Genomic DNA, 26,331 nt, shown 5'->3' with positions numbered 1-26,331 from the left:
CAAAGCTTGGTACTATCAACAAAAAAAGATGCCTGAAAGAAATTTTAACATTTTGTCACCCCTTAATGAACTTGACATTGATTTACATTCCTAACTTTAAGCACATAAGTAGTTTCATTGAAGTAATGAGTGAAAATGTTGGCCTCATTTAAATCCATGGAAAAACTCTAACTGAATTCATTGGAGCAAGGATTTCACCCAATTTGCTTAACTTGGGGCCATTATTAGTTTTACGTATGCACAGGGAGGAAAAGACCATGTTTGACATTTGATTTCATTTTCCAAAATAATGCACTGGTATTTGATCAATACAGTTTAAGATAACATTGTCAATTTCAAAGCAATAGACATCTGATATTTCTAAATGTATATACCAAATTAAAAAACATAGTAAGAGAACCAGAAAAAGCCACCGTGGCTCAACAACAAAGTAAAAGAAACAGAGAGAGACAAAAAGGCATCCTTTAAAAAAATGTAAGTTAAATCCTAGTGAGGAATATAGAAAGAAGCATAAACTCTGACAAATGAAGTGTAAAAATATAATTAGGAAGGCCAAAAAAGAATTTGTAGAACAACTAGCCAAAGACTCAAAAAGCAATAGCAATTTTTTTTTAAGTACATCAGAAACAGGAAGCCTCCTACACAACCAGTGGAGCCACTGGACAATCGAGATGCTAAAGGAGCACCCAAGGACCATAAGGCCATTGCAGAGAAACTAAATGAATTCTTTGCATCGGTCTTCAAGGCTGAGGATGTGAGGGAGATTTCCAGACCTGAGCCATTCTTTTTAGGTGACAAATCTGAGGAACTGTCCCACATTGAGGAATCATTAGAGATGGTTTTGGAACAAATTGATAAACTAAATAGTAATAAGTCAACAGGACCAGATAGTATTCATCCAAGAGTTCTGAAGGAACTCAAATGTGAAATTGCAGGACTACTAACTATAGTCTGTAACCTATCATTTAAATCAGCTTCTGTACCAAATGGCTGGAGAATAGCTAATGTGACACCAATTTTTAAAAAGGCCTCCAGAGGTGATCCCGGCAATTACAGGCCGGTAAGCCTGACTTCAGTACTGGGCAAACTGGTTGAAATTATAATAAAAAACAAAATAGACACATAGATGAACATATTTTGGGGAAAACTCAACATGATTTTTGCGAAGGCAAATCATGCATCACCAATCTACTATAATTATTTGAAGGGGTCAACAAGCATGTAGACAAGGAGGATCCAGTGGATATAGTGTACTTAGATTTTCAGAAAGCCTTTGACAAAGTCCCTCACGAAGGGCTCTTAAGCAAAGTAAGCTGACATTGGGATAGGAGGGAAGATCATCTCATGGATTGGTAACTGGTTAAAAGATAGAAAACAAAGGGTAGGTATAAATGGTCAGTTTTCAGAATAGAGAGATGTAAATAGTGGTGTCCCCCAGGAGTCTAGACTGGGACCAGTCCTATTCAACATATTCATAAATGATCTGGGAAAAGGGGTAAACAGTGAGGTGCAAAATTTCCAGATGATACAAAACTACTCAAGATAGTTAAGTCCCAAGCAGATTGCGAAGAGCTACAAAAGGATCTCTCAAAACTGGGTGTCTGGGCAACAAAATGGCAGATGAAATTCAGTGTTGATAAATGCAAAGTAATACACATTTGAAAACATAATCCCAACTATACGTATAAAATGATGGAGTCTAAATTAGCTGTTACCCCTCAAGAAAGATCTTGGAGTCATTGTGGATAGTTCTCTGAAAACATCCATTCAATATGCAGTGACAGGCAAAAAAGCTAACAGAATGTTGGGAATCATTAAGAAAAGGATAGATATTAAGACAGAAAGTATCATGTTGCCCACATCTTGAATACTGCATGAAGATGTGGTCGCCCCATATCAAAAAAGATATATTGGAATTGGAAAAGGTTCAGAAAAGGGCAACAAAAATTATTAGGGGTATGGAATGGCTTCTGTATGAGGAAAGATTAACAAGACTGGGACTGATCAGCTTGGAAAAGAGATGGCTAAGGAGAGATATGATTGAGGTCTATAAAATCATGACTGATGTAGAGAAAGTAGATAAGGAAGTGTTGTTTACTACTTCTCATAACACAAGAAGTAGGGGTCACGAAATGAAATTAATAGGCAGCAGGTTTAAAACAAACAAAAGGAAGTATTTCTTCACACAATGCACAGTCAACCTGTGGAACTCCTTGCCAGAGGATCGTGTGAAGGCCAAGACAATAACAGAGTTAAAAAAAGAACTAGATAAGTTCATGGAGAATAGGTCCATCAATGGCTATTAGCCAGGATGGGCAGGGTTGGTGTTCTTAGCCTCTGTTTGTTTGAAGCTGGGAATAGGCTACAGAGGATGGATCACTTGATGATTACCTGTTCTGTTCATTCCTTCTGGGGCACCAGGCACTGGCCACTCTCAGAAGACAGGATACTGGGCTAGATGGACCTTTGGTCTGACCCAGTATGGCCGTTCTTATGTTCTAAGGCAATATCAATCATCTATTGAGGGCTCAGTCCTAGAGCAGCTTCATTCATGAAACTCTATCGCATAGTACAGCTACAATATATGGTACATAAAAAATGTGTTACGATTTCTATTGTAAAAGAGGGGTTTACATGTAGAAAAATAACAAATATTTAATTGTACAGGCAGGTAAGACAAGCAATTCTCTTAGAGTGTGTGTGTGTGTGTGTGTATATATATATATAGGGTAAGATAATTATCTTAAATTGCACAGGTAGGTAAGACAAGTAATTATCTATCTATCAATGCCAGTTCCCTTATATTTCATTCAACCCATATATATAGATATATATACACACACACACACACACACACAGGGTAAGATAATTGCTTGTCTTAGACTCAAACTGGATAGGCAGGTAAGACAAGCAATTATCTTACCCTATATATATGGGTTGAGTGAAATATAAGCGAACTGGCTAATTTGCACACATACTTTTGACACTTGTTTTTCTTTCTTACAAGATGTACCATGACATGTTCTGCTTTAACAGCACGATTGTGATCAAGACTGAAATTATTTTAAATATATATAGGGTAAGATAATTGCTTGTCTTACCTGCCTGTCCAGTTTGAGACTACTAGTAGAGGCTGTCAGTGAGTGTGATTAATGTGACAGATGGGTATTACAGTGTTTGTACAAAGTTTTCCTTAACTGGTAATTTCTCCAGGGTTAAGTAACACTTATGCAACTGGTTGCCGCTGAACTGGTTGCCACTGAATTTTTTGGTGCTGATTATTATTACAGAAAAGCCCAAAGGCCCTGATTCCACAGGTAAAATTCACTCCAGTACAGATGGCCCCACAAAACGTATGCTACATTTAAGTTCTTATACTGGTCCCTTCTGTAATGAGGCTAAAACTTTCAAAAGGAGTTTTGCAGGTTTGAGAGCTTCAGGATAAGACCCAAACTAACATTTTCTTTCCTTTGAAATTAAGAGCTTGTTTCTCTGCCCCATCTAATCATTTCCACTGGCCACTCCTCTAGAAACATCAGGAAAATAAGTAACTAGTAGACAGGAAAATGAAAAACAGTTCTGTGCCTTTTTACTCCTCACATATTGTTTCATTTTCCAGATGTGGCTCTTACTATTAATTCAAGAGCAGTACAAAACAGCCAGAGTTGTTCTGGTGAATCTGGCCCATTAGTTGCAAAGGAATGTATTTTAAATGTAAAATAAATTGTGTTTTTTTTCTTTGCCAATACCTGGATTACTTGGGTTTTTGTGTTTCCTTGCAACAGCTGAAGACATCACTGACATCCAAAGCAGGGAGTTGCATTCCCTATGCTACATTACAAGTTAGTGATGCCATCAACTGTAGTAGGAGAAACTTAGAACCTCAAGGGCCTGAATGCAGGTCTTGGCAGGTAAGTAGAGGAAGGAGGTACTTATTTTAAACAATTTCCTTTTAAAACATATTTATTTGTCATTTTTAGCCTGCAGATGTATCCTGTTAGTGAGGTCTCAGTCTATTAGAGATGAGCCTAAACCTAAACCCAGAATCCAAACAATGCCAAACTTGGGAAAAGTTCAAATCCAGAAACACATCTGAACTTTGAAGCTTGGGCCCATCTCTAATTTAAACCACACACACACAAAGCATTTCTCTTTTCTACATGACATGGCAGAAATAAAAACATTTTGGGACTGCCACAAACCTGGCTTTAGGGACTGGTGAAACTCATGGCTGTTATAAGACCACGGATTCATGGAATACATTGCTTGGGCAGCTGCAGGTAGGTGGAGGAGAGAATGATTTTGAGGGGATCTGTGGAGGAGGAGAGGTTGAGATGATGGCAGACTGGGGGCTTCCAAGAACAACTGCATTGGAGCCTCCCCAAATTCCTTATGCTGGCCCTGGCTGGTAACATACAGCACAGTTACCTGGATTTAACTCATCTACTTGAGGTATATTATAATTTATGACTTTTATTTATTGTAAAGTCAGCATTGTTAAGAAATTGTGGTGGCGTGTAGGAGCCACCCTCATATCTTCTTATACCTCAGACCTTATTATACATTTGTATGGTGAGTTTTGAAATTCTGGGGAATTTTTTTAGCTTTCAGTCAAGAATCAACAGGGTTTCAGAATCAAAAAGTCCAGTTCCAAAATACGTCCTGCCAGCTGAAAGGCAAGCCGCTTGCTAATGGGTTGGGAATGGGTCAGCAGAAACTTCCGACCTAATACGCCATTAAGGCAAGGCAGTAAATTGGTCACCATGGGTTCTTAGTGGTACATCATTATCCCAGTTGCCACTAGCAATTTTTAATGCAGCCCTAGCTTTCATTTCATTATTACATAAATAGGACATAACGTTCTCCAGCTTTCTGATCAGTGAAGACAACTACTCTTTGTCCTTTTTCTGTTTGTTTTTTTAAAAGTCCTAAATTGGTAAAGGAAAATCAGTGTTTTTTTTTTCTTCTCTCTCAGCCTCTTCCAAAAAGATAAACCTCTCCAGACCTCCCCAGAGAGCTTGTATATTATGACACATTCTTAAATTACAGTCTGCTGGATTATACCCATTACAGTATTACCCTATCTTTAATAATCCTTCTTTTACAAGCATTTTCATTTATCTTCATTTTAATTTTACATATTAGCTAAAAACACGTATAAGCCCGAAGTTCTGGCATCTCCAACTTCTTCCTCCCACCATGGAGAAAGATCCTCCCATCCTAAACCATTAAAAAGAAGGAGAGTTCTGTTTTACATCCAGCTGATATCCTCTATGTTCAGGATGTTCCACAGTTTTATTGGACCCCCACAGTGGGGGGAAAAAAAAAGTCTGGTTTATGCCAGGTTGATAATTTCTGGTTTACTGCATATGTTAAAATTTGGTGCCAAAAGATACTAATCTTCACTGCACTATTTTTAATTATATCGTATTGCTTTCTGCAGCAACTAATGACAAAACAGCCATGTCTTAGTTCTTTCATTTTCAGATGAATGTCTGTTCCACCCCCACCCCGGCCCTGCACAGCTAACCAGACATCAGACGGCATAATCATAAAAGCTTTGTTAGGCAACATAAATCCAAACTGCATGTCAGTCTAGCTGTTTATGTTTTAATAGAAAGATACAAAAGGCATGTGTTAATGCAGAGAGACGTATTTAGGCATGGACTATATTGTCTCCAACCCTGGCTCTGCTAAAGGTTTGCTGTGCATTCTTGGGCAAAAGACTTAGGCCAAAATTTTCAAACTGTTCAAAACAGCACTATGTTAAAGTGTGCTAGGGATCTTCTAGACCAGCAGGGTCTACACTGACCAATTAGTGTGCAACAAATTAGTGAGCTTTAGGAATCACACCTCCATAGTGTGCATTGCTGTAGTGCAGGGGTCTCAAACACGCAGCCTGCAGAGTTATTTCCTGTGGCCCGCCATAGGCACTGACTCCACTGGCAGCCAAGCTCCCCTCACCCCCTGCCCCCCTGAGTGCACCACATCCAGTGCTTCCTGTTGCCAAACAACTGTTTGGCGGTGCTTAGGACTTTCCAGGAGGGAGGGGGGAGAAGCGGGGATGTGGCACACTAAGGGGAGGAGGCAGAGAAGAGGCGGGGTCAGGGCAGGGATTTGGGGAAGGGGTTGGAATAGGGGCAGGGAGGGGGCGGAGTTGATGCAGGGACTTTGGGGAAGGGGTTGGAATGGGGTGGGGAAGGGGTGGGAAGAAGCGGGGCAGGGTCTCATGGACTAGATATGCAGTCTGAGGTAGTAAGTTCAGCATGTATGATTCTTTGCTGTGAGTAGTTGGGAAGAATGTTTGTTAAAAGTGGCAACGTGTTTTGTATGAATAGTTACTTTTAAAAGTTCCTGCCATTACAGCTTTGTTGATAGACTGTTAGTGTAGATCATCATCAGTGTTACTGACCACATAAGGAATAGTTACAGGTGTTTATATTTTATTAAAACTGTCTTCGTTTAAAAAAAGTTAATACATTGACTTTTAATAGCATACTATATGAGACTTCATTTTTTTTCGTTTTTGACTATACTTTGGTATCGTTGTATGAAAAGGTTTCAGTGATGCGGCCCTCGGGCCAATGTACTAGTCCTCATGTGGCCCTCGTGGTGATTTGAGTTTGAGATCACTGCTGTAGTGTGTAGACAAGCCCTGAAACTGTATCTAGATCTTCAGCTGGAAGGTGCTATGTAGGTGCTAAGTATCATTATATTATTAGTGGCCTTCTTTCTCCTCCACTGACCCCACTCCATCTCCCTCTTTTCCTTACAACTGTGTTCCACATAAATGCTAGACTCTGCATTGCTCCTGCATTCTACAATGCCTGAAAATAATATTAGCTGCCATTGCCAGGTTGCACTAGATTTTTGTTACTGGAGAAAAAGCAGAGACTGAAGAGTAAAACTAGTGTTTTTCATTAAGCTGTTTCTGGTATCTGTTTTAGTTTAAAAAGGGAAATCCAAATTTCTACATTCAATCACGTTTAAAAAAGAATAAGAATGTGAATTAAAATTCTGGTCTTAAATTCTGTTGTACAAAACATATAAAGAAAGAGAGAGAAGACAAAAACTAATATCTAGAGTTGGTCAGAATTCACCCCCCACCCCTCGACTTTTTGGCAAAAAAAAATAAAATACATTTTCAGCTGAAAATCTACTTTTTTTTTTAGCCCAAAACCTTTCTCAGTGATGCCTCATGGGAGTTGTAGTTTGGATGTCTCCTGCCTGCCTTCTCCTTCATGGGCTGGACTATTTAGTTGGACTACATCTCCCATGATGCATGATGATACATCTCCCATGATTACAGCTAAAAAACAAAACTTGGAGTTCAGTTTTTTTGACAGTCAATTGTCTTCATGGAAAGCAGACATTTTTAATGAAAAATAGTTAGTTGAAAACCCAATTTTTCCATTAAAACAGTTTTGACAAAAAATTCAACTAATCTTATTAATTATCATTAATGATTTCTGTGGTGTTTAGGAGAGATTATCAACCCAAGTAGTGAATTTCTTTGTTTTTTGTGGGTTCCAGTGAGAACCTGAATTTAAATAACATTAACCATTTAGAGTAATTTTTCACTTCCATTGCCTTTTATTAAAAACTTCCTTCTTGGGGGCTGAAGAGATGCTAAAATGTAGTCTAAAGTGGATTGAAAGGAAAATCTAAGCCCACAAATCTGTAAGATCTTAAACCATTAACAGAACACATTTGGAAATGGCGCCATACTATGCTATTTTATTTTAAAAGAAAGCCAAAAGGTTTTATTTATCTGATAATGCAGTTCTTGCATCTTTTGGAAGAATTGATGGTGTCACACAAGCAACTCAAGCAGCACCAAGAGCTGCTTTCCTTACACTGCTTCCAGTGTTTGTGACATTGGGGAGGCCCTGAACCTCCCCTGCACTGAGGTTGCTTTGTGCCATTCCACTGTGGCAGCCATAAAGGCAACATATAGGGACCATCCAGTGCTGCAGAGCTGACACTGTGGCTCCTACAGTATTCTCATTCCATGTGGTTGGCACAGCAGACATTCCTGTTCCCCAGGAATCTCTGGCAGTCATAACTGCCCCCCTCAGATCCTTGCCAACCAGCATAATTTAGAAGTTATGCTGAGGGACTGTACTGGCGTACAGCCAGTCTGGGAGCAGGAGAGTGTCCAGGTGGATTAAAGCCTATTCTAAGATGCACTGAGCACTTCTCAGCCACAGCTAAGGACCTGAGCCAGCAAAACTGGAACTTCAGTCCTGGCAGGAATGTGCAGGAGAAAATGATTTGGGACCCAGTCCTGCAGGCCTTACTCAGAGCCTAATCCTGAGAAGTGTTGAGTGTCTGCAACTCCCGCTGGAGTTAAAGGCTAGGTTCAGCTCTTAGGCCGGGGATGGAGGTATGGGCAGTGAGTAGCTGTGCTGGCATAAGAGGAGCTCTGGGCAGGGATTGTGTCTCAGAGAGGTGTCAGTACTTCCCTGCTGCCCCCTGTGTCTTGGGACAACTAAGGCTGTCTACACTGCGCACCTTACAGCAGCACAGCTGGGCCACTACAGCCATGCCCCTGTAAGGTACGCAGTGTAGCTACTCTTCATCGCTGGGAGAGAGCTCTCCTGCTGACAAAATAAAACCACCCCCAATGAGGGGTAGTAGCTTGGTCGGCGAGAGAGTGTATCCCACCAACAAAGCGCTGCCCATACCAGCACTTTTCCTTGGTAAAACTTTTGTCAGTCAGGAGTGTGGGGTTTTTTCACACCCCTAACTGAGAAAAGTTTTACTGACATAGCCTAAGTTACTTCACCCCATTTCAGGATGCAGCTTACTGCCCCTAGATTCTTGGCCAGCTACTCCAGCTAGTGAGGGGGTTTGGCTGTGGAGCCAGTGTGACTCCCACTCTGCACTCCAGGCTGCCACTTCCCCTCCTACTTGTTCACAGGGGATGGTACTGAGCATGTAACTTCTGATCTCACTTCCCCCAAACTGGAGCCACTATCTAGGTAGCAATTACTGGGATGAACACGGGGGAGCCTTACTCCCCACTTCTCTGTGTGGATGCCATAAAAAAAGAGAAGAGCAGAAGATGTCAATATGAATATCAATTGTTTGAAGAGTTTCTTCTTCCCTATCACTGAAGCACCAGAATGATGGAACAGGGCCCTTTAAAATAATCACGCATCCCCTAGTTTATGCTCATAAAGTAAACAGTTTAATATAATAATAGCAAATGACTATTAGAGGCGACTGTTTAGTTTCAATGGGCTAGATTCTCTTCTCAATTATATCAGGGTAAATCAGGAGTAATTCCATCGAAGGCAGCAAATTTATTCCACTGTAAAACTGATGACATGAGAAGAGAATCAGGCCCAAAGCTTTTGTAATGTCTGTCTGCTTTTCCTTTGAATAAAGGTATTCAAAATATTAGATATTCAACCCACTTCTCGGTGCTACCAAAATGCATATTGAGTAACCTGATTAATTTGCAGTCTGAGAATGTTTGTTGCCCAGATACATTTAATAACATTTTGAAGATGTTTATGAACTGCAGATTCCTTGAGCTGCATTATCAGGAGCAACTAAGAAGCATTCAACATCAATGCTTCAGGTAAACAAAAGAAATTGGTGTACATCACCACAGTTAGGGAGAGACAAGAGCAGACCTGCAAGGAATAAAAAATGTAGGCTTCTTAATTATTTTTCCCTTTGTCCCTCAAACATAGTCAAGCCAATTTCCCTAAATCAAGCAACTAATATGTGTCATATTACTCTTCTGGATCAGCAATGGTGCCTATACATAGTCCAGTCCTGCGCCCACTGCATAGATACAATTCCTTTTGACTTTAGTAGGAGTATTGCCTACACTCCATTTGACCTTTTGCTTGTATCTCCAACAGAGAGAACAGAGCCCGATACTTTCCTCTTTATTGCCTTCCTAAACAACTTTATCCTCTGAGGTGTAATAATGTGGAAGTGCATTTTAAATACCCTTGGATACGTTTGCCCCACCTCGGTGATGTTATTTTTTTCAATTTTTCCACATGTAACATTGTTTGGTGCTGGTGGTTCTTGCTCTGGAGCTGTCAGTGTGAGTAGAGCTGGTCGAAAATGTTTTGCTGTAATTCTTTTCTGTCAAAAATTGCTGGTTTGTGGACGTGTTTTGCAGAAACAGATCAGTTTAAACAAAAATACCTCTCAGGCCCATGATTTTTTTTGGGGGGGGGGCAGGGTAGATGGAAGGGAACAGGATAGAGTGTGAGAGAGGGCAGACCCCCCTTCATCCCCAATTCCAGTTTTGGAACTGTCCAATCTTCTAGGAGTGTAATGTTCTGTGTGTCCTTAATTTTCTCTTATTTTCAAACAATCAAGTACTCTTTAATCTTCCCAACTAGGAAAGTGGTTAGGGTACTCACTTGGAAAAGGAGAGACCCCAGTCCAAGTTTTGACTCCATTTGAATCAGTGCCTTCAAATTGTAATTTCTTAGGGGAAATCACTCTATTTATTCCTGTAAAGTGCTATGCAAACCTTTATGATGTCATATAAATATGAAACAATAATAAAATTAGTAGAAATGCCCATCACTAATACATCTTTACCATAGATCCTGTGCCAATTTTTCTCCTTCAGGAAGTCATTGATGAGAAAGTTTAAGCAGCTTACAAAGCATGATATGTGAAAGCATCTGACATTAACTACTGCAGAGAAGCAGTGTGGTCTAATGGCTTAAGTTCATGGCGTGTAGCCAGCCACTCCTGAGAGCTAATCCTGGCTCTACTTCTGGGATCGCAGCTGGAGTTTGGACAGATTGATGAAGGCATGAGTAAAAGTTTCAGCAGAGGAGTGGCTGAGATCATATCTGGTACAGGAGATGTATCAAACATAACAGTAAGCAGATTTACAAACCTGGATGATATTGGAAGTACAAGAGAGTTTGAAACTGAGTGAAATGTCTAGGTTCCTAGCAGTAGAGAAGACTGAGATCTGATCTGATGGAAGTAATTGTGTTTTGGTTGTGGATGCTCTTGGACTTTCTAATTAACATGGGAGGGGACGTGAGGCGAATATACCTGTTTCTCCCTTTGTGTGGGTCTCAGTCTCAACTTCTCTCATCTGCTGTTTCTCCTTTTCGTTTTGCTTCTTTTGTTACATTCAGATAAATTATGACACAATATTCACCCCTTTCCCTTGCAACTGAGTGCTTCAAAGAGCCCACCTCCAGAAAACTGCACTTAATGTAGAGTAGAGAGGTAATAGATACATAAGGCCACAGACAAATCAGAGGATGTGGCTGCCATGTGAAATACAGCCTTTACAAAGGCTCTCTTCTGTGCTGTCCCCTTCTAGGTAAAATCAGACGAGTAAGGCACACTCCCAGATAACCCATGACACTGGCTGCAGGTAGAACTGTGCTGTAGTTACCCGTAACAAATTTGGCACCCCTAGGCCCTCAAAAAATTGCTGCCCCCCCCCAGCTCACCTCTGCTCCCCTGTGGTAAGCCTGGGAGGGATGGGGGAGAAGGGGAGTTGTGGCGGGCTCGGGGGATGGCAGAGGTGGAGCGGAGGTGAGCTGGGGCAGGGAGCAGTTCCCGGACCCCCCGGGTTACTCCCCGTGCCTGCGGGCCCCAGCTCACCTCTGCTCTGCCTCCTCCAAGTGCACCGCTACTCACTTCTCCCTCCCTCCCTCCTTCCCAGCGCTGTCATGCAGCAAGCCTGGGAGGGAGGTGGAAGGAGGGAAGCGCGGCGCACCTTGGGGAGGAAGCAGGCTAGGGATTTGGGGAAGGGGTGGAGTTGGGGAGGGGTCGCGAGCACCCCTGCAAATTTGCCGCCCTAGACCTAGGCCTTGTTGGCCTAGGCGATAATACGCCGCTGCCTGCAACTGGGACCAAAGACAAGCAGGTCTGCAAACACACAAGCTTTTCTATCTCACATTGGGCTGATGGAAATAGTCCCACTGCTAAACGCTTTTGCAAATTTCATTAATTCTGTCACTGGCTGATCAGTCCGGCACACACTTCTTTAGAACAATATGCAGGTTTAATCTGTAACAGGCTCTGGTTTCAGAACTGCCCAACCTCCTCGGAGCGTCATGTGCAGCATGTGCTTCATTTTTTGCCTCTTATTTTCAAACTATCAAACAACCTTTAATCTTCTGAAATGAAACAGAAAACAACACACAAAAAGTAATAGATAGAAAGAACCACAGAACTGCCTTCACATAAACTGTAATAGAAACGTTGCCTTATTAGGGGACTGAAGGCCAGCATCACTGCTTCCTGTGATGCTGGTTATCTGGCAAAGTTAAATATTTAGAATCTGTTTTATTTGAAGAGTTCTGCCAAAACCAGCCCTTTGGATTTTCTCTCCATGTCACAAAGGGCTTCAAACTAAACACATGACTCGGAGTTCTGGGGTAGGTGGCGGTGGGGAGGAGGGACGGGGGAGAGATGAAAACATTTTTGGGAAATGTGCTCAGCAAACACGTATAGAAACGTAGCACTTTCTGAAATATGCTCCCTACCCTCATATGCCATAGATTATTAAGTATTTATATATGTAGAGCTTTTTCCATTGATACAAGTTATTTCCGTGGCTGGTTAAACACTTAAAAGTAATTATCCTCTGAGCGGTTAGTGTAATCATATGAAACACTGGGCTGTAAAGGATTAAGCATAGTGGTTATGCATCCTTGAAAGCTATGATTTAACTGATTCAAGAAGCCTTTAACCCGGCTGCCATGTCTGATCTCAGACTCCTTTGAGAACTAGTTCAGTGCAGGCCACGGGGCAAATTTTCTGCAGGTGCAAGTTGGCTCAGCTCTATTGTAGTCAATAGAATTGCACCAATTTGCACCACCAAATATGGCCCAAGATCTTCAATAGCTTAGTGACCTGACATCCTTCAAAAGAACGTGGGAGTTTTACTGATGCACCAAGTTTGCTGGTCAATACTGACATGTACCATACTTGTGCATTCATAAAACTCCATTGACTACAATGGAATGTTCCTTCTTTTCATCAGTTAAAGATGAAGGTTGGGTGGGGGATTTTTTATTCACATTACCCTTGTTTTATTCACAAAGTTTTAAGGTAGAGCCAAGGCAAAGGTCTGGCTTTGCTCGAGAAACTAAAACACAGGACGAGCCATTTGAGCTGACTATAAACATATGAAAAATAGACTGCGTAAAATTATATAAAAACATGCTGGAGCTGAAAAGAAGTGATTTTAGACTATTCATACTTGTTTTGCTCTTCTGTGGCTCATCCTTGTTCCTGGACACAGAACTCTGCCAAAATCAGTCGCCCATCCTAATCTAGTTCCAGCTTGTGTTGATTTCCCTACCTCTGCAGTTAAGATTACTAACTTCCTATGATCTAGACAATGCACTATGGGTGAAATTCATCCCTGTGCAGAGGGCCGGCACAAGACTTCTGCAGGATTTAATCTCACATAAACCTGCACAGAGACAAAATTCACCCTATATACAGAATCACACATTGCTTCATGGGGAGTGTTGAGAAGCACTCAAAGGGAGACAGTGCCTCCCAGAACTCACTGTTTGTAATGTGGAGGGAGGTGTAACGTTCAGTAACTGACTATCTGGAAGAGCTGTCGGCAATGTCCTTGGAAAGCCGGTGGTGGTTAGAAGATAAAATGTAGATGGAATGCTTGGATTTAGAACTAAGCAAGAAGGCTGGAAAACATTGGGTAATTGTAGCATGATGGCAGAAATGTGGCAGTAAGTGGTGCTTCTAGGCACCTTTGAAATTAAAATAATTTGGGTGCCTAAAGTTAGGCCCCAAATCCATATTCAGGCACTTACGTGGCCTGTTTCCACTGATGCTCCTTTTGTATTGAACGGAAGCAGTGGTTGCTCAGCATTCCTGTAAATTGAGTTGCTTGTGTAAGTTCCTAAATATGGACTGTATTTTTTGGTAGAACTACTCAAATTCTCACCACCAGCTCACCTGGCAAAGAATTCCAGTTTCACAGGTTTGTGGAAAAAGTGAAACAGTTGTCTTGAAAATGTCTTGAAAATGAAAGAGATTTTCCATTGGCAGAAAACTCTGAAGTTTACTGGTCAATAGACTTGCAAAGTAAACATGGCAGCCTTGCACAACTTCTGTTAATGAAGGAGCCTTTAGATCAGTGGTTCTCAAACTTTTGTGCTGATGACCTCTTTCAAATAGCAAGCCTCTGAGTGTGATCCCTCCCTCCCCCTTATAAATATATAAAAAATGTTTTTAATTTAACACCATTATAAATGCTGGATGCAAAGCGGGGTTTGGCGGGGGAGGCTGATACCTCGCGACCCCCTGAGGGGTCCCAACCCCCAGTTTGAGAACCTCTGCTTTAGATTGTTATGGGCAACTAACTGGCCAGCTAGCTATTGTGTTTGGAAAAAGTCAATCATTTTCATTTGCTGTAGTTTTCCCAACTGGAAAGCTATATGGTTGCTCAATTTGGGAAAAGTTATGCAGCTGTATCAAGCAACCCATAGAAGCCACCACCTCTCCGTTGTTATTTGTTCAATGGGAAACTGAGTTTCACAAAATGAGGGAAATTTTGCTCTCACTTTTGCCTGTACAAGTCAATGGTGTGGGCAGAATTTGGCTTTTCTTATATACTGGGGTGCCACGAACCTCATGATGTACAAGAGCACCAGGAGACTATAATTCTCTCTCTGCTTATCTTGGCTCTGATCTCACTGAGTGAAGGGGATTGAAGATACTCATCTCCTCATAAGAAAGAACCCTTTGTGACGAGGGCTTTTCAGCTCCCTTGGATCACTATTGAGCCTGATGTCACATCATTGACCAATGGCCTAAAATAATGTATTATCATTATGATGATGATTTTATTTTGTATTGTGGTAGCCTCCCAGGGCCCCATTGTGCTGGTGATATGTAAATACACAGCCCTTGGATCCAAAAGTTTATAATCTAATCAATATTGATTCATTTCATCTGCTCTACCAAGAAAGCTGTCTTTAGTTTGCAATTTGTTCTTACAAAAAAGCAAACAAAAAATATTTGGCAAAAATGAACTACTGCCTTTCATTTCTGAGATGTTATATGACAAGCTTGATCTCATATCTTCAGGACATAAGACCTACTTTAATGCAAAATGGCTATTTGAAAGAGATAAGATGTATAAGCCAATTTATAAACACTTTGAAGTTTTCAACTATTGTATTAAATGATAATCTTCCAAACTATCAGAGCCAAGTCAGGCCACCCTCTAATGGGATATATAGATCCCAGATGGATGAGGAAGGTGCCAGAGAGGCCCTGTGGGCAGGGCTAGCCCCACCCTTCCTGCCCTATCAATCATATATGATAGGGAGGAGACCTTTAAAAGGGAGGAAATTGCAGTCAGCTGGGGGTGGGGAAAAGCAGGATTACCTTAAGCAGCAAACTACAAGGGTGACTATTGAAGCTATAGCAGGAACACCCAGCCTGGAGACTTTTACCCTGCCCCTATAGAGAGTGTAATGAAAACCCAAGGCAAGCTGGATTGACTAAGCCTGACTCGAAAGCCCAGCCAGGGAGATTTCTTAAAACCTGATATGTGAGTGCTGTATTGTTGGCAGTACTGTGGACTCCCCCACACTTTTGAGGAGGCCTGGGAAGAGGGTATCCTTGAATGTATTGGGGTTTGTGACTTTCGTTTTGATCTGCCATCTGGAGAGACTTAAGAAAGGCCCATGAAGGGCAGACCCCTCTTATAAGTAGTAAGGAACTGGGTGGTGCGCTGGAGCCACCCACTGCAAATAACTGAGCATGGTCAGGTTTTCCCACCATCTGGGGAAAGAACTGCAAGGGGCTCTCTTACATATCCTTAGTCTCACTGAGTAGTAGCTTATTTTCAGAGTGGTTCCATCATTTTCAGTGGGACTATTCACAGAGTAAACAATCACTCAACATAAATAAGAGTGGCAGAATCTGGCTTTGATTTTTGTTTTTTGTTTAAGAACAGTCAATGTAATAGATAAATTGGTCTCTTACAAATTGTAGTAACATACTACAGTGTGAAAACTTCTGGAAAAAATAGCGAGAAACCATACTTTTGAAGGGAAGTGGAGATCATTAAAATTAGTAATTTAAATTAATGATAGATGGTGATAGACAAATTTCAATGTTGAGAAACTTTATCCTAATATCTTTGATCTAGAAATAGAGCTGGAAATCTCTCAAAAATAGGGTTGTGCATTAAATTGTACAATGTTCCTAGTTCCCTCCATTTTGGAAACATTACAGTAATAGCCTTTCTCACAGTATTTCTGATATTTCAACTTCTGGCTAGTATCAGAGGGGTAGCCGTGTTAGTCTGGATCTGTAAAAGCAACAAAGAATCCTGTGGCACCTTATAGACTAACAGACGTTCTGCAGCATGAGCTTTCGTGGGTGAATACCCACTTCTTCAGATGCAAGTCAACTTCTGGCTGAAATTTTGAATTGCATTTGTGTGCAAAAAAGAAAACAATAGGTTAGATAAACCCATTTTTATATCCCTGTACAGATGTGGGCTTGGATTATGGGCAAAGAACACATTGGCTTATTCTCATTTAAGATTTCTGTCTTAAGGGCCCCAAAATCTTATACCATGGGTAGTACAGGAATGTATATAACGTGAAAATTTTGATTTGACCTACTGTCATTAGATACACACACACACACACACACACACACACACACACACACACACACACACACACACAAAGTTACACTGGAGATAAACATAGTTTATATAGGAAGTCACCCTGTGGAAGTGATTATGTGATGTCAACAAGAGATTTAATGTGGGTTATGAGTATCCTGCTTTTAGCACTTTGTATAGGCTCAGTGCTTTTCCAGATGATCAGCCTTTATGTACTGCAATATCACTGCATCTGAAACCGCATAGATAAATGACATCTGTATGCGATTTAGCCCCCTTCATTCAGTGGAGTGAAGTAGTACATAAATTTGCCTTCAGGGCTGTGTTGAAGCCATAAGCCACAAGCATGCACATAAGTTCAAAAAGTGCAAAATAGTGACCAAGTGCACAGGGGAAATACCCTGCAAACACAAATAACAGGGCCTTGAATGTTTGTTTCCCATGCGTTTTCATGAACAATTATGAGCATTGGTAGGGAAATATCCAACCTGCTACAAAACTGGATGGATACACACTTGTGTTGAACCCCACAGCTGATGACCCTTTGAACATAGATGTAAATCAAAACATGGTGCCGTATGAGTATTAACACTGTAAATCAGTATTGGAACTGAGCTTGATTGTTTTATCTATTCATTTTTTTTAAAAAGAACGGTCCTTCACAGTTGACACTTGATCCATGTACAAATATAGGGCCTGATCCTGAAAACACGTATGCATGTAGCTTTACTCACTTGAGGCCTGATCCAATGACCCCTGAAATTAATAGGAGCTATTCCACTGACTTCAGTGTATAATAGACGGTGCCCAGGAGTAGTCCCCATTCCGTTATAAATAAAAGGTTCCCAAGTAGTTCCAGTAGGGACTGTTCATGAGAAAAGTTGTTCATTTATTGGCCGCATTGGGTTGCACTGGGTTCCACTGTAGGCAATTGTATTTTCACATGGTCATAAGGGTCAATGCAAGCAAATGCTTGCAGAATCGAAGCCGTAATTCTTAGGAAGGAAGTGGTGCAAAATGTCCATATCCTGGCCAAAGGTAGGTGGCAGCAAATTTTCCCTGCATAAAGGAACTCTGCACTGGCATGTAGCTGGCAGAGGCATAATAACCAGCTCCTATACCAGCTGCCCCCTCTACCTCTGACATAGGGGAGGGAAGGGGCATGCCGAGGGTAGAAGTGGGTTTTGGGGAATGGAGGTACACCTATCCTTCACTGATATAAGATCATTTAGGGACCTTATGCTATTACCATAATTTAGGGCAACTCCTCAGCTGCTCTACCCTATGCCAAGGACACAGTTTTTGGGATATGCAACTGGCTGAGTTGCAGGGGGGAATCTAGACTTCTATCTTGAGGAGACATTTTTTGGAGTTAATAATTTCCTCAACTGTTATTCCTATCTGGAGTGAGAACCCTCTTTCTCTCTCAGATCAGCAATCCAGTCAATATAGACTCACCATTAGGAGGACTATAGCTTGTATACAGAGCATATTGAATCCAGTTTCCCTACTGAAGTGAACATTTCAATTAAAGGTAGAAATGAGATTTGGAAGATTAACACATGAAATGGAAATGAATTCAATGAAACAGGAATAAGATTATAAAATCAAAATACATTGTAATCAGCTTCAGCAGTACAGTATGATTTAGTTGGGGATTGATCCTGCTTTGAGCAGGGGGTTGGAGTAGGTGACCTCCTGAGGTCCCTTCCAACCCTGATAGTCTATGATTCTATGTTAGCTCCATCAGTTCAGAGAAGATAAAAAATTGGCTTATTAAGTTATAATTAGTCCCAGTCACAGCTGACTGCAATAGAGGCTGCACTGGTGTAAATGAGAAGATTACCTGGCCCATCATACACAAGACTTTAGAAATATACTAGCATCAAATCAGATGTAAATAGATAAAGTGTACTAAAATGTTTAAACTAAATTAGGTTTAATGGACTGGAGTATTTTGATTATTTTGATACCATTTTGAGTAGCGGGGTTTAGCTTTTATGAAATTTGATGAGACTGTGTACTGAAAATTACCTGTGAAATATGACTTCTGTATATCACCAGGGAAACACCAAAGAACTGCAAAACTCACTTTCTTGAATGCTAGACGTACTAATACCGCACTACTCAAGAGTGGTTAACATGTATCACATTGCAGGGAATTTTTGTTCATGGGTTTCTTGTTACTGGCTTTATGTGAAGCACATTGAGCTTCAAGGCCCAATAAAAGATCCTTTTTCTCTGGAAACCATCCTTGTCTAATTGTCCTTTCATGGCCCATTACAGTAATGAGAAAAGAAGGGCGGGGGTATCAACTGAAAATAGAATTTCTTGATGTGGATTCCATTTGTCATGTATATGTTGTTGGGGGTCGAGGAAATTAAGAGGAAGTGTTTATGTAGTGGCAGGAAATGTAAAAGTAGAACACAGGTGCCTTTGTAATTTTCTGCAGATTTGACAACTCGTTTCTGCAGAACACACTAAACTCGAGCATATGTGCATGCAGCATTTCATGTTCAAGCAGAAGCAAACCATGCATGTTTGCAACTGGGAGAACCCCATATGCTCAGAGAAAACTCTGGTGGGGGATGGTTCATCACCAATGAAAACTTAGGCAGGGAAGGTTGAAATATCCAGTGTTACAAAGCTAATATGTTGTGTTATATAAACATCTAGATCAGGGGTCGGCAACCTTTCAGAAGTGGTGTGCCTATTCTTCATTTATTCACTCTAATTTAAGGTTTCACATGCCGGTAATACATTTTAATGTTTTTAGACGATCTTTTTCTATAAGTTTATAATATATAACTCAACTATTGTTGTATGTAAAGTAAACAAGGTTTCAAAATGTTTAAGAAGCTTAATTTAAAACTAAATTAAAATGCTGATCTTACACCGCCAGCCTGCTCAGCTCACTGCCAGCTTGGGGTTCTGTTCACCTAGGCCGGCAGCAGGCTGAGCGGGGCCTGTGGCCGGGACCCCAGACCTGGGGCGGGGTTCGGGGGTGCAGGGCAGAAGGCTGGGTGTGTGTGGGGGGGTTCAGGGGTCAGAGCAGAGGGATGGGGGCTGTGGGGCTGCAGGGCAGAAGGTTGGGTGTGTGTGGGGGGTGTTCAGGGGTCAGAGCAGAGGGATGGGGTGCTCAGCTCATGGGGGTGCTCCCGGCCCCCTGCCCTGAGCAGCTCATGGCAGGGGGCTGGAAGGGATATGCCTTGTTCCACCCCCTTCCCCAATGCCCTGTCCCTACCTCTCTCTGCCTCCTCTACAGAGCTGCGTGCAAGCTGCCGCTCTTCCCCTTCCCTCTCCCCCTCGCTAGGGCCATCAGCTGATTGGCGCAGGGAAGGAGAGGGGGAGGGGCAGGAAAGCCTCATGCTGGGGGAAGAAGCAGGGGAGGGGAGAAGCTTGGCTGCCACAGGACCAAGCTTCTGCTTCCTGCCCCCCCAGGGGAGAGCGGTGGGCAGGGGGGCTGAGTCGGGTTAGGGGCCGGGACCGCGGCAGGTAGCAGCGTGCCACTCAGAATTGGCTTGCGTGCCATGGGTTGCCAACCCCTGATCTAGATAACGCAGTAATAGGGACTTCAGAACTACTAAAGACTGATGACAGATAAGCCTTTCTCCAGGACTGATGCACTCAGAAATGATGCACTGCTCTTTTCCCATTTTAATATCTGAGCGTGCAAACATTTACTCATGTGAATAATCCTTGCTTACATGAAATATCCTTATTGACTTCAAAGTGACTAACTCATATGAAAAAAGGCTTTGCAGGATCAGGCTATGAAGAGGTTTGCATGTGCATGCTGATTGCATTAATTTGACATACTGCTTTTAGGTGTTTGAAATTAATAATTGGCAACAGCAACTGACCCATTTGACATTATCTGATTTATTTTCTTCTTCCTCCCCTGGTTTTCCTTCCAAAACAAAATTCTGGCAAAATCAACCTGCTTTTGTTAAAGCTTTCAGTCTCAACACAACTACATATTCCTGAGGAATACAGTTCTGTCGAAGCATCTTTGACTAGCTCCAATAATGATGCAAGTATTTATATTACTTTTGCTGTTGTATAGATTTTTTTGGTGATGTTCTTTTTATGATTTTCTGGCATCCATCTGTTGCAGTCCTTAATCCCAGTAGTTGTCAGATTGTTTGGACAAACTGTCAGAGCTTTGTAAACTACTGGAATTTATCACTGATCCTGCTAGCAAACTAACGTTTGTTGACTATATTCCTCTGATACTATGACAAGAATTATCGGAAATAATGTTAATTATATGACAGAAGCCCTTAACCAGTCATGAGACTGGAGTGGAATCCTTCAAGTGCTCCTGTTCTAATAGCTAGAATAATTGAAGAATGCATTTGGATGGGAAATGAATAGTTGCTTCAAAGAGGAAATTAAACTGAGGAGTAAAACTATGGTCTTGGGGAGCAGGATAATGGGTGAAAATGTTGTGGTGCTATTGATTTCACTTCTGCAGCACTACATGGTAGGAGGACAGGAGGGAATATAAGGAATAATGGTGGCAACAAATTCCCTTGAAGTGTCAAAACTACCCAACCAACAGTGTTAGAATCTGTCTATGGGACAGTTGCTTCCCAAGTTGCTTGATGGCTGATCTGGCGTTGTGGGGGAATCGTAGTCAGCTAGCTTGTAGCTTGGGCTTGTCCATTGGTTCTGCATGTTGCTCATCCTTGGGTCTCTTCCAGAAACCCCACTCTTGAACAAGGTCATTGTTCCCTGTGGGAACTGGGTTCCCAGGGTCCTTTCTGAGCCTAGTTACTTCCCGTTCCTGGCACTGCTCCTCAGATCCAGCTGCAAGGCACTGATGGAGAGCTGATGTCCAGAGCCCTTCTCTGGGATGCAGTATCGCTCTGCCCTAAATGGGGGTTGGAGGGAGAGGGAAGGCTAGTCACTGTCTTGGGCTGGGCTGCCCTGGCTACTGGGCTCCCTGGCAGTCTCTAGTCTTGGGCAAACTCCCCCTGCTCTGGCCAGTTTCACCCTTTTAAATTCCCCTTCTCTAAGTAGAGCATGCTCTGCAAGTGTGCTTAATTGGCCCTGTCGGAGTGCAGGGCTGCTCCTTAAGCATGCTGTCAGTGGGTTGGTGGCTTGTCCCATCACAGGGAGATTAGCTCTTATGAAAGCAGAGGAAATAATATTTCTAGGGCATTTGGTAAAGAAAACTGAACTAGGGGCAGTAGATTTGAAATATGGTTTAGCTACTTAATAGAAACAGAAATGACACCTCCAGAATCCCCCTCCCACCCAATAATAATATAATAACTACAAATTGTCCAACAAATCATTAAGAACACTGGCTGGTTGAGAAATAGGAGACAAAGGATAGGAATAAACAGTCAGTTTTCACAGTGGAGAGAAGTAAATAGCGGGGTCCCTCAAGGGTCTGTACTGGGACCTGCGTTGTTCAACATATTCATGAATGATCTGGAAAAGTGAGTGAACAATGAAGTGGCAAAGTTGGCAGATGATATAAAATCATTCAAGATAGTTAAGTCTAAAGCAGACTGGAAGGAGTTACACGGAGATCTCACAAAACTAGGTGACTGGAAAACAAAATGGCAGAGGAAATTCAATGTTAGGAGCAAAGTAATGCATACTAGAAAAAAACAATACCAACTATATATGTACAATGATGAATTCTAAATTAACAGTTACCACCCAAGAAAGAGAACTTTGAGCCACTGTGAATAGTTCTATGAAAACTTCCACTCAAATGTGCAGCAGTGGCCAAAAAAGCTAACAGTATGTTAGGAACTATTAGGAAAGGGGTAGAAAGTAAGACAGAAAATATCCAGATGCCACTATATAAATCCATGGTGCACCCACACCTTGAATATTGTGTCCAGTTCTGGTTGCCCCATCTAAAAAAGGATATAGAGGAATTGGAAAAGGTTCAGAGAAGGACAACAAAGATGATCAAGGGTATGGAAAATGGCTTCCATACAAGGAAAGACTAAAAAGTTTACAGTCATTCAGCTTAGAAAAGAGATGACTAAGGGGGGATATGATAGAGGTCCATAAAATCATAAATGGTAAAAGACGGAAAAAGTGAGTGGATAAGTGTTGTTTACTCTTTTACACAATATAAAAACCAGGGATCACCTGATGAAATAATGGGCAGCAGGTTTAGTATAAACAAGAGAGAGTACTTTTTCACACAATGCACAGCTAATCTGTGGAACTCATTGCCATGGGATGTTGTGATCGCCAAAATATAACTGCATTCCAAAAAGAACTGGATAAATTCATGGACGATAGGTCTATCAATGGCTGCTAGCCAAGATGGTCAGGAACACGCCACATGTTCAAAGCGACCCTAAACCTCTGACTACCAGAAGCTAGGAATGTAAAACGGGTGGATTACCATAACTGCCCTGTTCTGTTCAAACACCCCATTTTCAAAGTCAGGATTACTGGGCAAGATGGACCATGGTCTGACCCAGTATGGCAGTTCTTATGATCTTATGACTATTAATTCATTCTCTTCCTACAACTTCTCATCTTCATGTTGTGTACGAGATGAATATGTTTTAGGGATAGAAAGTATCTCTGGGGACATCTATACATATGGTGATGCTGCCTTTCAAGGGCATATTATTATATTGCCAGAGTCATCTCCTTGTTAGATGAGAATTCTTAAAATCTGCCATGAATTCTGTTTTTCCTGTCTGTAGGTTAATGCCCTTTGTCTTCTTTCCCTGTTTGAAATCCAGCTTCACTCCTCCCATTCGATTGTTACTATGTGTGAGACAATTTTAAATTGTGGCCTTCTTTTCTCTCCTCCAGGAAAAGCTCCACAGTTCTCGGTCTGCCCCCCTTATGCAATGTTGCTTCTAACACTTCACACCACTTTCGTAACCCTTCTTTGGACTTTCTCCAGTTTATCGCCGCTTTTCTGTATTTTGGACATCCAAAACTAGACCAAAGGGACCAGATCCTAACCTCCTCTCAGTGCAAAGCAGATAGAGCACTGTCTTGAACAGGCAGCTGGGAATCCCAGGAAGTATAAAGACAATGTCCCTACCTCTGCATGACCTGTTCCTGGACCTCACAATGCAGGGGATGTCTCATGAGCATGCCAGGGATGAGAAGGGATATGGCTGAATGCACTGCACTCCTGTGGTTCTGGGTTGGTGGTATGGACCATTTGGTGCCATTCTAGCCCATGGAAATTAGAGCAACCCTGAAGTTGCTCTAATTTGTTCTTTCAGTTGAACTAGCACACATCTACCTCTGGGATTGGTGATGGAAAGCCACCCAGGGGCGGCTCTAGGCACCAGCGGGCCAAGCGCCTGCTTGGGGCGGCCTCCTGGGGAGGGCGGCATTTGGCTCCGGTGGAGCTCCCGCCGGCATGCCTGCGGCAGGTCCACCGGAGCCCGGGACGAGCGGACCTGCCGCAGTCATGACTGCGGCGGGTCCCGTCTTCCCGCGGCTCCGGTTGAGCTCCCGCAGGCATGACTGCGGCAGGTCCTCTCGTCCCGGGCTCCGGTGGACCTGCCGCAGTCATGCCGGCGGGAGCTCAACCGGAGCCGCGGGAAGACGGGACCCGCCGCAGTCATGCCTGCGGCAGGTCCGCTCGTCCCGGGCTCCGGTGGACCTGCCGCAGGCATACCGCCCTCCCCAGGATGCCGGAGCCGCGGGAAGAGGGGACCCGCCGCGGGACTGGGGAAGGGCGGCGCAGCGCTCCGCGCTGCTTGGGGCAGCCTACTTTGTAGAGCCGCCCCTGAAGCCACCTATGCTCTCAGCCTACTACTCCATTTCACCAAGTTGGCTCACCTGAGTATCTGGCTCAAGTATTCTAGCTGTGCTCTAAACTGGGTTGACAATACTGAAATCTGTCACTCCATCCTCTGCTCTAACCGGGAAGATGCCAGATTCTGCTTTTAGTTACACTGGTATAAAGCCAGAGGGAAATCATTGTAGCCAATGGTATGACACCAAGTTTACATTGGTGAATTTGTCCAAGTATATATCAGGGGATTGTTACCTACTGCAAAGTTTTTAAACAGACCTTCCATCCACACTGTATAGATCCTCTGATTATGGTGTGGTGTTCAAGTTTCAATACTTTAAAAACTTTTTAATATCATTTTATGTTAATGGTTAGACCTAGTAAAGGGCGTGCAAAACTAATCAGAGCATCAGGAGCCTCCTGCTCTCCTGTTGACATGCCATATACACCTCAAGGGCCCTTGATCACAGCACTAAAATAAACATCAGTGCCATGCAATCAAGTCGGCAGCTTTAACTTTTCACACTTCCTGGAAATGATTCATAGTGTTTTTGGAACATGGCCATCTCAAAACTAGACTTGCCTGCTATTTAGGGTATCAAGGTGAGATATGAACAGAATTTTCTGGCTTCTTTTTCACTATGCCAAAGCATATCTTGATGGTGGCTCTGAGTAGCAGGAGGCCAGTGATGGAGCTAGAAGAACAGCATTTTGAACCACAGGTGCTAACTTACTGTGCGTCTAGTTGATGAAGCATTTCATTCACACAATGGACGATGCTAGATGAGATTAGGTTGAAGCCATAACCCATTGTCAGCGGCTCAAAAATCCAGTCAAGGATTTAATTACAGCAGTCGCAGGTTAAATTGTAAAAAATAGTGAAATCTGCTGTAGATTCAAGAGTTGTGTCCTTCAGGTTTCTAATTCACTTGAAAAAGAAAAAATAATTTACCATGTATTAGATTTCTGTGGCCACCTAGAATAGTGACTGGCTATTTCACTGGACATAATTAGCTAGTTTAGGATTGTTAGAATTTCAATCTATTTTATCAGGAATTCCTATGATTGTAGTGCTTTTACCACATATGTCATTAGCATTGTAACCTATTCATTGTGTTTAGTTTTTGTTCACTAGATTGACAGGAATATCACAGAACTAATACTTTATTAACCCTTTAAACTTTGAGATAATGCTCCAAAATACAGCATTATTTTAAAGCTCCTGGGGGACTGAATAGCTCAAGTTATTGTCAATGAGATATTTTGATTTCTCAAGTCTGAATCCGGACCGGTTTGGTAGTGATAAAAAATCATTCTCATCTAATGGCTCTGTAATGGCAAATATGAAATAAATTGCTGATATTAGTGCATTTCCTATTGAGCAGCTGTCCAGAAACTACACCCACCATGGGCCCCCTCGTTCACAGTTGCAGCACAAAGGCCAAGGACTGAATGGGCATGAAGACAGAGCTACCCTCATATTCCTCCAAAGTGTGGTCCCTCCGGAGAAGAAGTGTTGTTGGTACAGGGTGGGAGGCTTGTACTGCCTCTACTTCTTATGTGGATAACCAGAGGTCTTTGGTCTCCAGTGCTGCTAACACATCACTTTTCACCAACAAGAGAGAAAAAAAAATCTGCACTGTATTTTAAGTGTCTCTTTTCATTCCTTAGCTGAAATCAAGGAGCAGAATATAAAATTACAAAAGAAGTGAATTCATGTACATGGAATTTTAAAATTTTGATTCTGGCACATTTCCCATTGATCTGTAATTTTACCCACCTTCACTTCCCACCCCTCGAAAAACATTCTAAAAGGTGGCAAAGAAAGCGGCAGTAATTGGGTGTCCAAGAATTCCCCCTAGCAAAGGAGAATCTTAGGGTAGTGTAGAGCTGTCATGGTTTGGGGTGGGGAGAGGGCTTGCCAGGGGTTAGAGGGGGCAAG

General features: G+C 42.2%; 1 protein-coding gene across 2 annotated transcripts in view; it reads left to right on the top strand.

The window, feature by feature from the left end:
* The window catches only part of SMOC2 (SPARC related modular calcium binding 2), a 168,395-nt gene that overhangs the window by 98,543 nt on the left and 43,521 nt on the right, over window positions 1-26,331 (top strand). The window lies entirely within an intron of this gene.

The sequence above is a fragment of the Mauremys reevesii genome, linkage group 3 (assembly GCF_016161935.1).
Source record: "Mauremys reevesii isolate NIE-2019 linkage group 3, ASM1616193v1, whole genome shotgun sequence".
In the NCBI taxonomy this organism is placed as follows: domain Eukaryota; kingdom Metazoa; phylum Chordata; order Testudines; family Geoemydidae; genus Mauremys; species Mauremys reevesii.
Note: the sequence above shows the minus strand (reverse complement) of the source record. Positions and strands in the feature narration are given on the sequence as shown.